The 13,054-nt window shown below is 35.0% G+C and overlaps 1 long non-coding RNA gene across 4 annotated transcripts in view; it reads left to right on the top strand.

The window, feature by feature from the left end:
* Positions 1 to 638: 638 nt before the first annotated feature.
* LOC107842636 overlaps positions 639 to 13,054 on the top strand; it is a 20,544-nt gene continuing 8,128 nt past the window's right edge. The window contains exons 1-3 of one of the 4 annotated variants that reach the window (XR_001665964.2): positions 639 to 911; positions 1,149 to 1,274; positions 5,669 to 5,987. This is a non-coding gene — a long non-coding RNA (uncharacterized LOC107842636). Of the gene's footprint in view, positions 912 to 1,148; positions 1,275 to 5,668; positions 5,988 to 13,054 lie in introns of those variants that run through there. The other 3 variants (XR_001665965.2, XR_001665967.2, XR_001665966.2) reach the window with 3 other exon arrangements.

Genomic DNA, 13,054 nt, shown 5'->3' with positions numbered 1-13,054 from the left:
GTTCTATCACTTCTTGGAATGAACTAAAGATAGATTTTCTTGATGGGGTTTTCACACCATTTTGGATGCTTCAACTTAGGGATGAAATTACTAATTTCTAATAACTTATAATGAACCCCTTCATGAAGCAAGGTTGTGCTTCAAAAAAAAGTTACAATAATGTCATTAAACATGACCTCTACAATTATGTTTGTATCAAAATATCTATCATTTCATTGATCTTGTCAATAATTCTGCTGAAAAAAAATCTTGATAGGGGCACTATAAAAAGTATCCATGTACTTTCACCATTTGACACTGCATTATTTAATGATGCTGATCTAGTACTTAGGTCCGCAACCAGATATTTCGCTTTATCGGCTTGTGTTGCGTCGTCATTGCATTTGGAGGACTTATGTTGTCAGTAATTCAGTAATATAGTCTTTACTAAAAATTGATCAGGGCCTTGTTCTCGTGAAAAGTACTCTGTTAGAGAAGGATAAAGATAAGACTTTAATAGACAATTAGTGATCAATTATGTCCGGTTATAGGGGTGTTTTTGATTGAATAATTTTTTTAAAAATATTCTTGGGTAGCTGTTAAGCCTTTTTATTAATCAAAAAGAAAAATAAAACAAGGTCCAACCATGGGACAGTAAAATCCAAAATAATCAAATGCAAAATCTAAAAATTTATTTGGCCCAACCCACAACAAATGTGAGCTGGTCCTCTCTACCATATATTGGGTTATGTTTTACTCTTTCCATTTCTTGTCTTTCCATATTTCCAAAATCTTCAACAATTTCAAGATGTTCTCTATTGCCTCTCTCCTGAATCAACATCTATGCCTCCACCTTCTGTGGGTGATTTGAAACCTTGCTTCTTTAAGACATCTGCATCTCCTTTTCACACAAAGATTTTCACCATACCAAGGTAATAGCTATTCTATCCTTTTAATTTTCTTTCTCTACCATTGTTGTTGACATCTGTTGTCTTTTTATCAATTTTTTGGTTTTCTCCATTGATATATGGACTTAAACGAAGTAATTTTCTGGATTTCACAGCTCTCTCATCTGTATGTTGTCGTTAGCCTTTCCTTTCCTCTTCTCTTTCTTTTTTCTATTTTTTCTACATTTCCTCTTATAAACCCTTCTTTATCTCTTCTTGCAGTTATATGATGGAATGGAGTTCCCTCTGCCTACTCAAGATAGGGCTTAAAGCTGGCCGCCAAGGAGCAAGGATAAATCTGATGTTGAGCCCCTTAGTTTTTGGTGATTATTTTGTGTGCTGACGTAGGTTAGCAAAACTTCTAAAGAATCTTTTATTTCCTTATGGTTAGGACATATTTTGATGTAGTTAAAGCTGCTTCTTCCTTGCATGCCCTTTCTTATCTCTTTGTATGACTCTTTTTTCTGTGTTATATCATGCTTGCTGCGGTCTAATTTTCATAGCCCTTACTATGATTCCTGGGATTTGTGCCTTTTCTCCATTTCGATTTTTTCTCCCAATGATGGTAGCTCTCTGAAAGAGCTAAATTCCAAAGCGTTGCTTGTTTTTATGCAGTCAACTAGTTAATTGCCCCTTCTGAGAATGTGATGGAATTTAATTTTTTGGCTTTTCTTCTTCCCTCCTAATCTCCTTTACCATCTTCAATATTTAATTTTAGTAGTATGCCATGCCAAGAGTTTACTCTGGCCAGTAGTGGTTCTGGGTGTCAGCCATGCTCAGGTGCAGGCTTGAGACGTGAAACTAAGACCGATATTCATATTTAACGAAACTCATAGACACCATATTGGCTTTCTCCTATTTATGAAAGTAGCTCAATAACTGAAAGAAGACCATCTTATGTATTCTCTAAGTGATTGAGCCAAAAATAATTTCAAAAAACATAGAGATGCTGAAGAACCTATTGAATGGACAACATTGGATCATGTTATCAATATGATTATTGTACGAGTAGAAGTGAATTATTCCAGGTTCACCGACGTTAAAAAGACCAATGTGAATATAACAAGAGAAAAAAGGTTGCAAGAGAAAGAAACACTCACCTTAGGTGATGATGATCTTGAAGGCACTATCCATCCTCAAATTAGTGACCTGAAAATTACTATAAACATTAGTGATTTTCATATTAAACATGTATTTATGGATTAAGGTAGTTTCAACAACATAATCTGTTAGAAGGTGGTGAAGAAAATGAAAATACTAGATGAGATCATTCTGGCCTTAAGAGTTCTATCTGTATTCAACATGGCAAGAGAAACAATGAAAGGCGAGATCACACTTCTAGTCAATGCTGCAAGATTGATTAAAGAAACAAAGTTATATGTAATAGACAGAGATATGCGGTACAATGTACACTCCAAAAGACTGTGGATACACGGTAAGAAAATTTTTCCTTCAAAATATATCTACTTGAAATTTTCAACTCCAAAAGAAAATTCATAGTAAATGAAACTCTATATAAAAATGCAAGTAATGAAATCAAATGGCAATTACAGGAAATGGAGTATCTCTAGAAGACACCATCGTAATGGAAAATCCATAAGGACTTGAAATACTCTAGAATAGAGTCAATAACATACTAAGTATTAGAAGACGAGAGAGAAGACAAAAATGAAGAAGAAATATATCGAGTTCCAAGGAACTTCAAAGATCTAGAATGAATCTAGTGAAACTAAATCAAACATGAAAGAACTCGAGCAAACGACTTTCTTCATCCATTTACCTGTGGAAGAGGAAGGTATTCACGGGAACTAGATTAAATTTTAAATTCAGAGTTAAATTGATTACATCCCTTAAATATTATACGTACTATTTTGCATGGTCGTGTTTAGATATGACAGGTATCCCATAGGAGGTTACATCTCACATGTTGAAAATAGACCAAAAAATTTCAACCACTAAAGCAAAAGAGACTGCCAATATAAAAATGCAAAAATAATTTTTTAAACAAAGAGGTAGGACTATAACCATAGGCTCTATTCGAAAGTAGACTACCCCAGAGAGCTAAAAAATGTGGTGGTTATATACAAAAAAGGTAAGAATGTGCATTGATTTTAAGGATTTAAATAAGGGTAAACAACATAAATCTCAACTCTTTAGTAGCTAATTACTCCTTATCTCGACTCTTTGGAAATTACATAAAATTCCTAATGTTGAAGCAACTGGATACATCCCATAGCGTCGGATACATCACTTTCAGATACATAACTAGTCAATCAATTGAATTTTAAAAGAAAAATATGAAAATCTAATTAGTTGTCACGCATTTCATGCAATGAAATAGTTATGATGCATGCTTTGTCTTTGATAAGGTATAACCTATTAAAAAATTTAAATTTCAATCACCAAATCAAGGCAATTTAATTAATTCTATAGATTTTGATATATCTCGGAAAACGTATTCTTTCAAAAATATCATTTACATAACATATTAATGTAGCATAAAATATGTTAACATACACTTACTCCTGTATGTATCTGCTATCATTTTACATACATTATGTGATGTCATTTAAATGTACAAGTAACATAATTAAGTAATGATACATAAGTTAATCTCACCCACAATGTATGATGACCAAATTTGTCTAGGACTCATAAGTTGATCATGCCCATAATGCATCATGAATATACATTATGATGTATCATTAAACAATGTTATCTTATTCATAATACATTATAGTGTCTATGATACATAGGTTAATCTCACCCATAATCTATCTGTAAGATACCGCAAAGTTCCCTCGTAGTCTGAGCCTTTAGAGCGTGTCAAGTGAAGTCTAATTCCGGCCCTAAAAGATTAAGGAGTGACTTCCCAAGTGATTAATGTTTAAACCATATGGAATTTTCCTAATTTTGACTTTTTGTCATGTGGGAAATTGAATTATATTTACAATGATACCCATTTCGTCAAAATCCGACATCGGAAGAAAAGGTTATAGACGTTTTGCAGAAAGCAGTCGAAACGGTCTAGGTGCGACGGAGAGGTCCGATGGACCGTCGAGCTAGCGATGGACCATCGCTCAAACCATCGCAGAGGAGGCAGTGAGACCTCATTCTGGTTAGGCGCAACGGTAAGGTCGACGGACCGTCGATCCAGCGATGGACCATCGACCCAACCGTCGCAGGCAAGGCAGAAAGTCCAAATTTGGCCCAGGTGCGATGGTCAGGACCGACGGACTATCTACCCAGTGATGGATCGTCTCACCCACCGTCGCATATTTCGCTCAGTGATTTTAAGTCATTTTTAAGAGGACGTTTTGGTCTTTTTCCACCCTTTTTACACCTTGATATACCCAGATCGAATTAGATAACTTCATTATCTCCCAAAACATCTCCAAAACTAGGGTTTCTCCCTCAAGAACAAGAACAAATCCTTTCTTCAAGAGCTCCAAGAATCCACCATAGCTTTCACAAATTGAGTTAAGATTTGAGGTTCGCAAGACAAAAGTTCCAAGAACCCTTACTCAAAGTACGAAAGGAGAGTCTCAAGCAAGATTTTCCATCCATAAGTCATAATCTAAGGTATGTGGGGTTTGAACTAGGACACTTCTTTCGTCCTTGTGCCCAAAAGTTGTTTTACTTACGAGAATATATGATTTTCTATGTTTTCTTAAGAAATTGAAGTATGGGTTTATACCTTATGTTGTTATTCCTTGAGATTTTAATAGTTCCAATGTTCTAGAAATTGAAGTACATGAGTATGTTGAGATTTTAAGGCAAAATGTTGAAAATTCCAGATTTTCTATATGATTTATGAATCTTTATGACATCTAATATGCACTTTAATGAGTCTTAACTTGAGATTTGATTATGGGTTATTAAGCCCTACTTGAGATTTGCAATTGTATGAACTTTTGTGTTATAAGCACCCATGATTTGAGTACTTTGATATCATGGAGAAAGATTTGGCCTTTCGGTCATAATAGAGTTGAAATCCACATTGAGTATGATTTAAAACAATTAGAAATATGTTTTGGTCTTCCTTATAGACCCTTGAGTTATTTTGAGGTGGATTTCCTAAGAGTTTTGAGCTGAGTATGGGAGTGGTATTTAGCACCGAGTAGGGAATAATTCCAAGGTCTCATACCCCAGAACTATATGCCACCATAGGTTCGAGATTTATGGGCCCAAGGCTGAGATAGTGATCACTAAAGGTGAGGTTCTACTCCGATGGCAAGAATAGAACATCTCTCCCCAACGTGGGCAAGACGTTGGACTCCATGTAGCTCACATGATTTATGTCGGTTAGAAGAAACTTCTGAGTTCCAAGTGTCCCGAGTCTAAAAGAGTTCTAGAGTTCCCAAGTGTTAAAAGTTCCTAAAAGTTCCGAGTCCTTAAATTTTAAAGAAGTTTTACTCTCCACAAGATAATAGCATGAGTTTGAAAGTATTTTTTAAAGCTTTCTTTAGCCTTCAAGTACTGAGAATAAGAGGAGAGTATAGATTTTAAAGTTAAGTATAATGACTCACAAGATTTGTGTTACTTGCTTCACTATTCATGCTTCATGAGTTTTATATTCTAGACTTGTTCAAGCCATGTGAGTCATTCCTATTTGCATGCATGATTTTAATAAAGAGTGTTGATATTGTTTTATGTAAATGCATACACCCCTATATACTCGGTATATTCTCAAAGTGCTGATCCACATATATGTCTATGTGCTACATTGTCTCATACTGTAGGTACAGGTGCTCAGCCCCAGCTGTAACAGTGATCTCCGAGCATCTCATCTACATCCTTGTCCTTAGTGAGTCCTCATGGTTCGAGGACCTATATTTGCAGCTTTTCCGCTTTCATAGAGTTTTGAGTTTTACTTTCAGATCATTGCGAGTCAGTTGGGGGTCTGTCCTAATGGCTCTCCAGTTTGAGTAATAGAGGCTTTGTCAGACTAGATTGTTAGTTGAAGTTGTATTCTAGACTATCAGTGTTTTTGCTACCCAGACATTGTTTCTAGTTATTTTGGACTATAGTTGACACAGTAAGGCATCATTGTCTAGCTTATTTATCCTAAAGCAAGTGTTAGAAGTAGTAACAGGCTCAAGGGGTTAGCTTAGGGTTACTTGTAGCCCTAAGCACCGTGTGATGTCTTGGGATGAGATTTCGGGGCGTTACACTGTCATGAACCAGATACATTATAATATCTATTTACAGTAACTTAAATCCAAATCAGATACATAACTTCTGTATGTTTTAGAGTAAAAAAATGATAAGACCCTATCTTTCTTCTAAAACAACATCATCCCGCCATTAATGGTGGATACCTTGTGAAACCCGTGACACACTACTCTTCTTCACTTTCATTGATTTTGTAAGTAACAATTTCATGGGGGAATTCTAGATATATTTTGAGGGGGAATAGAATGTAAAATAAGGGATTATTAGTAAATTGAACCATTGTAGTTAAAAGGAATTGAACACAATTTCAAATCTTTTGAGTTAAACTCCGAAAAAAGTTCAATAGGATGACATGAAAAACACAATTTTGCCCTTAATGAAGAAATTAAAGATGAAATAGGAGGGGACATTTAATGGAGAAATTTAAGATGAAGTGGGAGAGGGAACATAATTTCTTGGGATTTAAGTAGATAAAATTTATCTTTTAATGGAGAAATTGAAGATGAAGTGGGAGGGGGCTTTTAATGAAGAAATTTAAGATGAAGTAGGAGGGAGAACAAGATGAAGTAGAATTTATGTAGATAGATCTTCAATTGAGAAAAGAGAAGCAGTAGGCGTTGCTTTCCCCTTTTGTGATGTATCCATGTAGTTAGAGAGAGAAGGTAAAATTGGAGATTTATGTAATTATTTTAAAGGGCTAGAATTTAAGCAATTATGACAAGTTAGGGTGTGGTATTATATAATTTATCATTTAAATATGGCATGCCTTAGAGAATAGTCCTCGCTACCAAACATAGATTATATGATTGATACGACAACAAGGCATGATATGTTGAGTTTGATCATCCACACCCTGAATATAACCTAATAAAGATGAGTTTGATAGATAAAGAGCAAATCTATTGTATCACTAAATATAGAACTTATTATTATAATGCTATGCCAATAACACTAAAAAATGCAAGAGCAACTTACCAAGAGTTTGTTTTTCAATATATTTAAAGAACAAATAGGAAAAATGTGGAAGTATATATTGATGATGCTAGTCAAAATTCTAGTTTCAGATAACCCTTTGCAGCATTGGCAAAAAACTTTTAATACACTAAGAAAATTTGATATGAGCTTAACCCAGAGAAATTCGCTTTTGGCATCAAATCGAAGAAAACTCTGATTATTTAACTACAAAATTTTTAATTAAAAATTACCTTTCAAAGTCTGCTTTAAAAGTCCGAAGCCTTGGATTCTCTCACTGTACATTAGCCTTAACGTGTGAGTACCATGAGTGGGAGATCCAAAGCTACAATCCAAACCAGGATTTATGATCAAAGTTGAAGGAATACTGATTCAAGCTATAGCACCAGGAGGGAAGGTTGGGCATACACTGGTCAAGGCAGATGGAAATGAAATAGTAACACAAATGAGGGTTTCAGGGAAGTCAACTATTGAAGCTGCTATTTCAGTAGTAGGAGCGATACATTCAATAATTAGTGGCCAAAGTACTCCGATAGCAAGTTCGGTGAAGTCCAAAGGGGTAACATGGAAAACAATTGAAGAAGTATGGAAAAAGGTGGTTCAGTAACTGGCAAATATGATGTTACTTCTTGGGCGGATGAGGTCAAATTGAAGGAGAAATCTAACGGAAAGTCACCTGGGCGAATGAGGTCGAATTGAAGGAGAAATCTAATGGTAAATCACCTATTACACATGGAATTAGAGGTAGTAATAGTAATATATGGGATTATTTTAATATTTCAAAATTAACCGGTGCTGGTTTCAAATTAGAGTTCATCTAACCTGAGGAAAGAGGATAGAAACTTATTTGTGGGATACAGAATGATGACATTAGCTTTGAAATTGAATACTGAAGAAACTTAGTTGTGTGTTATGTTTTGAGTGCACACCCACCATTTTCTATATTGAATGGTTATATTCAAAGGCAGTGAGGTAGGTTTGGCATCAATAAAATTGTTATGATGAAAATAGAATAGTTCTAGTCAGACTAGGGCCTGTTGAGGGTCAGAATGAGGTATTGGATGGAGGAATATATCACTCCGACAATATACATTTATTGTTAATGCATGGACCCTGATATAGAGTTCACTAGAGATGAATTACTGATAGTCCCAATTTGGATCAAACTACCAGGTCTCGACTTCAAATATCAAAGTGTAAAAGCTCTCACTATGCTTGGAAGTTTGGTGGGGAAACTATTAATGGTGGACAAAAATACGAAAAAGAAGATAGGGTTGAATTATGCAATATTATTTGTAGAAGTAAAATTGGGATTACCTCTGTCGGAATGCATTTATTTTATGAATAAGAAAGGTAATCTGGTGGAGCTGAAAGTTACATATGATTGGCAACCTACATTATGCAAGGTATGTCACATGTATGGTCACAAGGAGGAAAATTATAGGACGACCAAGCCTGTTGCTGGGAAGAATACAAATAATGTGAAGGAGACTAATCAACTAGTAGATGCTCCTACTGAGAAGGACCATGCCATTGAGAAAGATATTATGTAGACCAAAAATGAGGTGTGGAATGAAGCTAGAAAAGGGAGCATGGTTAGGAATAATGGTTGGAGACAACATGCTAGAGGCAACCAAGTAGTTAATACTATCCACACCTCAAGTACTTATCAGGCTCTTAATGATGGAAAATGGGATTCCAATACTTCAATGAAGGGAATAACCAAGGGCAAAAATGTGGTGCAGGTTGATCAAGGAGATACACAATTCTCCGTTGGGAATGGTTAAACTCTATGCTGGAATGTTAGAGGTCTCAATAGCCTTAATAAGTATAAAAAGATTAAACTTTTCTGCAAAAATTAGATGTTGGTTTAATTGGATTTGTTGAAATAAAAATAAAGGCTAGTAAGATGCGAAAAATTGTTGATGCTATATATGGTGGGTGGGGCTGCATTAGCAACCATGCATCTCATTATAATGGAGGATACTTATTATTTAGAGATCAAACTGGTTTAAAGTGGTATTTGAAAATGAATCAGCTCAACATATAACCTATAAGGTGGAATATATTCCAATGCAACTTAAAATTTTTGGTTACCTTTGTGTATGGATACAACACAAAAGAAGAAAGAAAGAGTTTATGAGATCAAATTATAGACAAAGCAAGTAGTTGTCAAAGTTCATGGCTTATTCTGGGGGATTTCAATAATGTATTATATAATGATAATAGGATTGGAGGGTCGCCTGTGACCTATGCAAAGATGTGTGAATTTTACCAATGTATTGATGCATGTTGCTTAACTAAACTCCAAAGTAATGGATGCAAGTACACCTGGTATGATAACCAAGTGGATAGGTTTTCTCTAAAATAGATTAGGCTCTAATGAATGGGGAATGGCCGGATAATATGCCAACTTGTATAGCTCAGTTCTACCTTGAGTGTATTAGTGATCACTGTCCTCTTGTTATACACATGATTCTGGCTAGTAGGAGAAAGAATAGCCCCTAAAGTATTGTAATATGTTGAACACTCATCCAGATTTCATGGAAGTAGTTCAAAATATTTGGAATTCACTAGCTACTGGCTATACAATGTATCAGATTGTGAGGAAGCTAAAGCTACTTAAGAAGTAACAGAAGAAACTCCATCAATAACACTTTAGTAATGTAGTGGATGATGTTGATAAGGCTAGAGAGGACTTGTACAAGGTCCAATCTATGCTTCACCAAGACCCTAGTTGTGCAGCACTGTAGGATAAAGAAAAAGAACAAAAAGAGAAAATTAGAAGTTGCACGAGGCTAGTTGGTTCAATACTTCTACAAAAGAGTAAGGAAACATGGATTTGACAAGGAGATAAATGCACTAAGTAGTTTTTCTCAATAATTAAATAGAGGAAACTTCCACAATCAATTGTTCAAATACAAGACAATTAAGGGAATTTACAGCAAGATCCTCAAGCTATTGCTAATGCTTTTGTGCAGTACTTTTAATCTATAATAGTGCAACTAGTGGCAATAGGGTTCAAAAGCATATGGTAATATCTTTGCTCAAGGAGAAACTATCAATGTTGATCAATAATGTGTATTATTCAAGCCATGTCAGTTAATGAAATTAAGGCTGCAATGTTTAGTACTAACGATACTAAGAGTCCAGGTCCAGATGGATATAGTGGTTGCTTTTATAAAGCTGCTTGGAGAATGTGCGCACTGATGCTTGTAACGCTGTAAAGGATTTCTTCAGGGTAGGTAAATTGTTAAATAAATCAATGCCACTATGATCACCTATTATACCTAAAGTGCAAAATCTTATAAATATTGGACAGTATAAACTAATACCCTGCTACATTATGATACATAAGTGTATTTTCAAGATCTTATGTAGTAGACTTGGTAAGGTGCTACCTTGTATTGTCAATCCCAACCAGGTAGCTTTTGTCAAGGATAGATCTTTAATCCATAATGTTGTAATGTGCCATGACTTGTTGAGGCACTAAAATAGAAAGACTATCCCACGATGCCTCATGAAGATATATTTAAGAAAGGCATACGATATGGTACATTAGGAATTTATCAGGGAGATTCTTGAAGGGTAAGGATTTCTTACTAAATTTTGTATGCTTATTATGGCTTGTATCCCTACAACTAGCTTCTTAGTGAAACTAAATAGAGAGGGGTAGGGGTGTTTTGAGGAAAAAAGAAGTTTGAGACAAGGTGATCCAATTTCACCCCTCCTATTTGTATTAGTGATGGAATACCTCTTTAGAGTGTTTTGTATGATGAGTAACCTACCAGACTTCATATACCATCATATGTGCAAATAATTAAAGCTTACCCATTTTATTTTTGACGATGATCTAATGATATTTTTCAAGGTCGAGAAAACATCAATTAAGAGAATTATGGAGGCTCTTACCCATTTCTCTCACACTATAGGAATGTCAGCAAATTCAGAAAAATTTAATATCTATATTGTAGGAGTAAAAGATGGAGTTAAGGAAGCTATCTTAGAAAGTATTAGGACTTACTTTGGGATCATTTTCAATGAGGCATCTGGGTCTACCATTATCTCCTAAGAAATGGAGCAAACTTGATTGTCATCAGTTCTGCATGAATATTACTGAAAAGATAGAGCTGTCTCAAGTAGGCACCTGTCGTATGCAAGGAAAGTTAAATTCCATACTATTTTCACTATATAACTTTTGGATCTCTTTGTTCATCTTGCCTCAAAGTATTCTCAAGGAGGTAGACAGGAGATGCAGAGATTTTCTATAGGGAAGCACAGATAATTAAAGGAAAATATCATTAGTTGCTTGGAGAGAAATATGTCAACCAAAGTATCGAGGTGGTTTGAACATTAAATGTTGTAAGTTGTGAAATATTTGGTAAGTTGATATGGATGTCAATAGAAGGAAATGTTATGGGTAAGGCGGATACATGGGGTGTATATGAAGGATGGAATTTATTTTTGGCATCGCAAGCCTCCTTCTAACTGTAGCTGGTACTGGAAAACGCTTAACAAGCTTAAATTAGGGATGAATGGTATAGAAGTGATACTTTTGTACTAACTACTTCTGGTAAATACTATATACTAATGAGTTATACCAGAATGCTTATAGATGGAATAAAACTGGTCACTGCACCACTTATTTGGACAAGAGTAATGTTACCAAAACATAGGTTTATACTGTGGTTAAATAGCATGAAGAAGTTGTTAACAAAGAGAAGGTTGATAGCTATGGGAGTGCCTTGTGTTTCAACTATATGTGTTTTATGTTAGCAACAGAGTTTAGAGGACTTCACCCACCTGTTTATACATTGTCCATGGACCAAAGCCTTATGGAGTACTGTTTTTGGATGGTTGGGCTTTCAACTACCTTGTCTAGGGGCAGAAGAATCTTTGATATGGCTACAAAGGAGGAGATGGACGAGATAAAAGAAGGAGATTATGGCTTCAATTCTGGGAGCAGTGATTTATTCAGTCTAACAAGTAAGGAATTGGAAAATCTTAAGGCATACTAATTTACTACAAGCTGTTATATTAGAGAAAATACAAGAGGTTATTCGAGGAAGGTTAAATAGTATGCAAAGTTCAAAGAAGCTGGGAAAGTGTAGAGAATTTATTCAACTATTATGTTCTTAGTTTTCTTACCACTTGAATGTCTATGTAAATAGTCTAAGTTAAAATAGTGATGTAAAGTTTTGAACTAATGGTTTGTTTATGGTAGTAAAGGCTTTACAGTTTATTGCCCAAAAAAGTACACTTTTTAATTTTTTGTAAATTTAAGTGGGGGCTATGATTTTTTCTAAAAATTCAAATTTTGCCAAAATTATGGAAGTTTTTAAACTTATTTTCTAATGGTTTATAAGAGTCCTCTATAGCAAGAAGGACCTAATTCGATACCTAGTCCTTGTAAGAGGAAAATGAAGAACAACAAGAACACCAAGTAAACAATAGTAAAGTAAATGGAAAAGGATGTTTATGTGGAAACCTCCTTACTCAAGGGAGTTGAACCACAACCTGCCCCAATAGGATTTCACCAAAAAATTTCACTAGAACAAGAGCAATGGTTAGATTAGAAACTCTTTTTCATATTTTTATGGTTAACCTCTTATACCCATTCCCTTGAGGTAATGACAACATCGAGACACTCTACAGTACAAAAATCGTAGCCTACAACCGACAAACTCTAGTCGACTCACCTTGGTTAACTATAGCCCACCTATTAACTACTTCTAGCTGATACACCTCTCACAAAAATGAGTCAAATAATGACACATATACTTTCTTCTCATAAGAGGAGTAGGTGTATAATTTAGAACAATTAAAAGGACTCAAATAATAATGGATTAAGAATGACTATCTTGATTGAGAGGTCTCTTGTTGTAGGAGCTTTGATCTTGAAGAGAAGTGGTGGCTTTTGCTGTAACGAGTGATCCTTTTGAGTACATGCAAAATATAAACTTCTCTTCTCAAGATGATAT

The sequence above is a fragment of the Capsicum annuum genome, chromosome 9 (genome assembly GCF_002878395.1).
Source record: "Capsicum annuum cultivar UCD-10X-F1 chromosome 9, UCD10Xv1.1, whole genome shotgun sequence".
Taxonomy (NCBI): Eukaryota; Viridiplantae; Streptophyta; class Magnoliopsida; order Solanales; family Solanaceae; genus Capsicum; species Capsicum annuum.
This window is presented reverse-complemented; position numbering and strand designations above follow the sequence as displayed.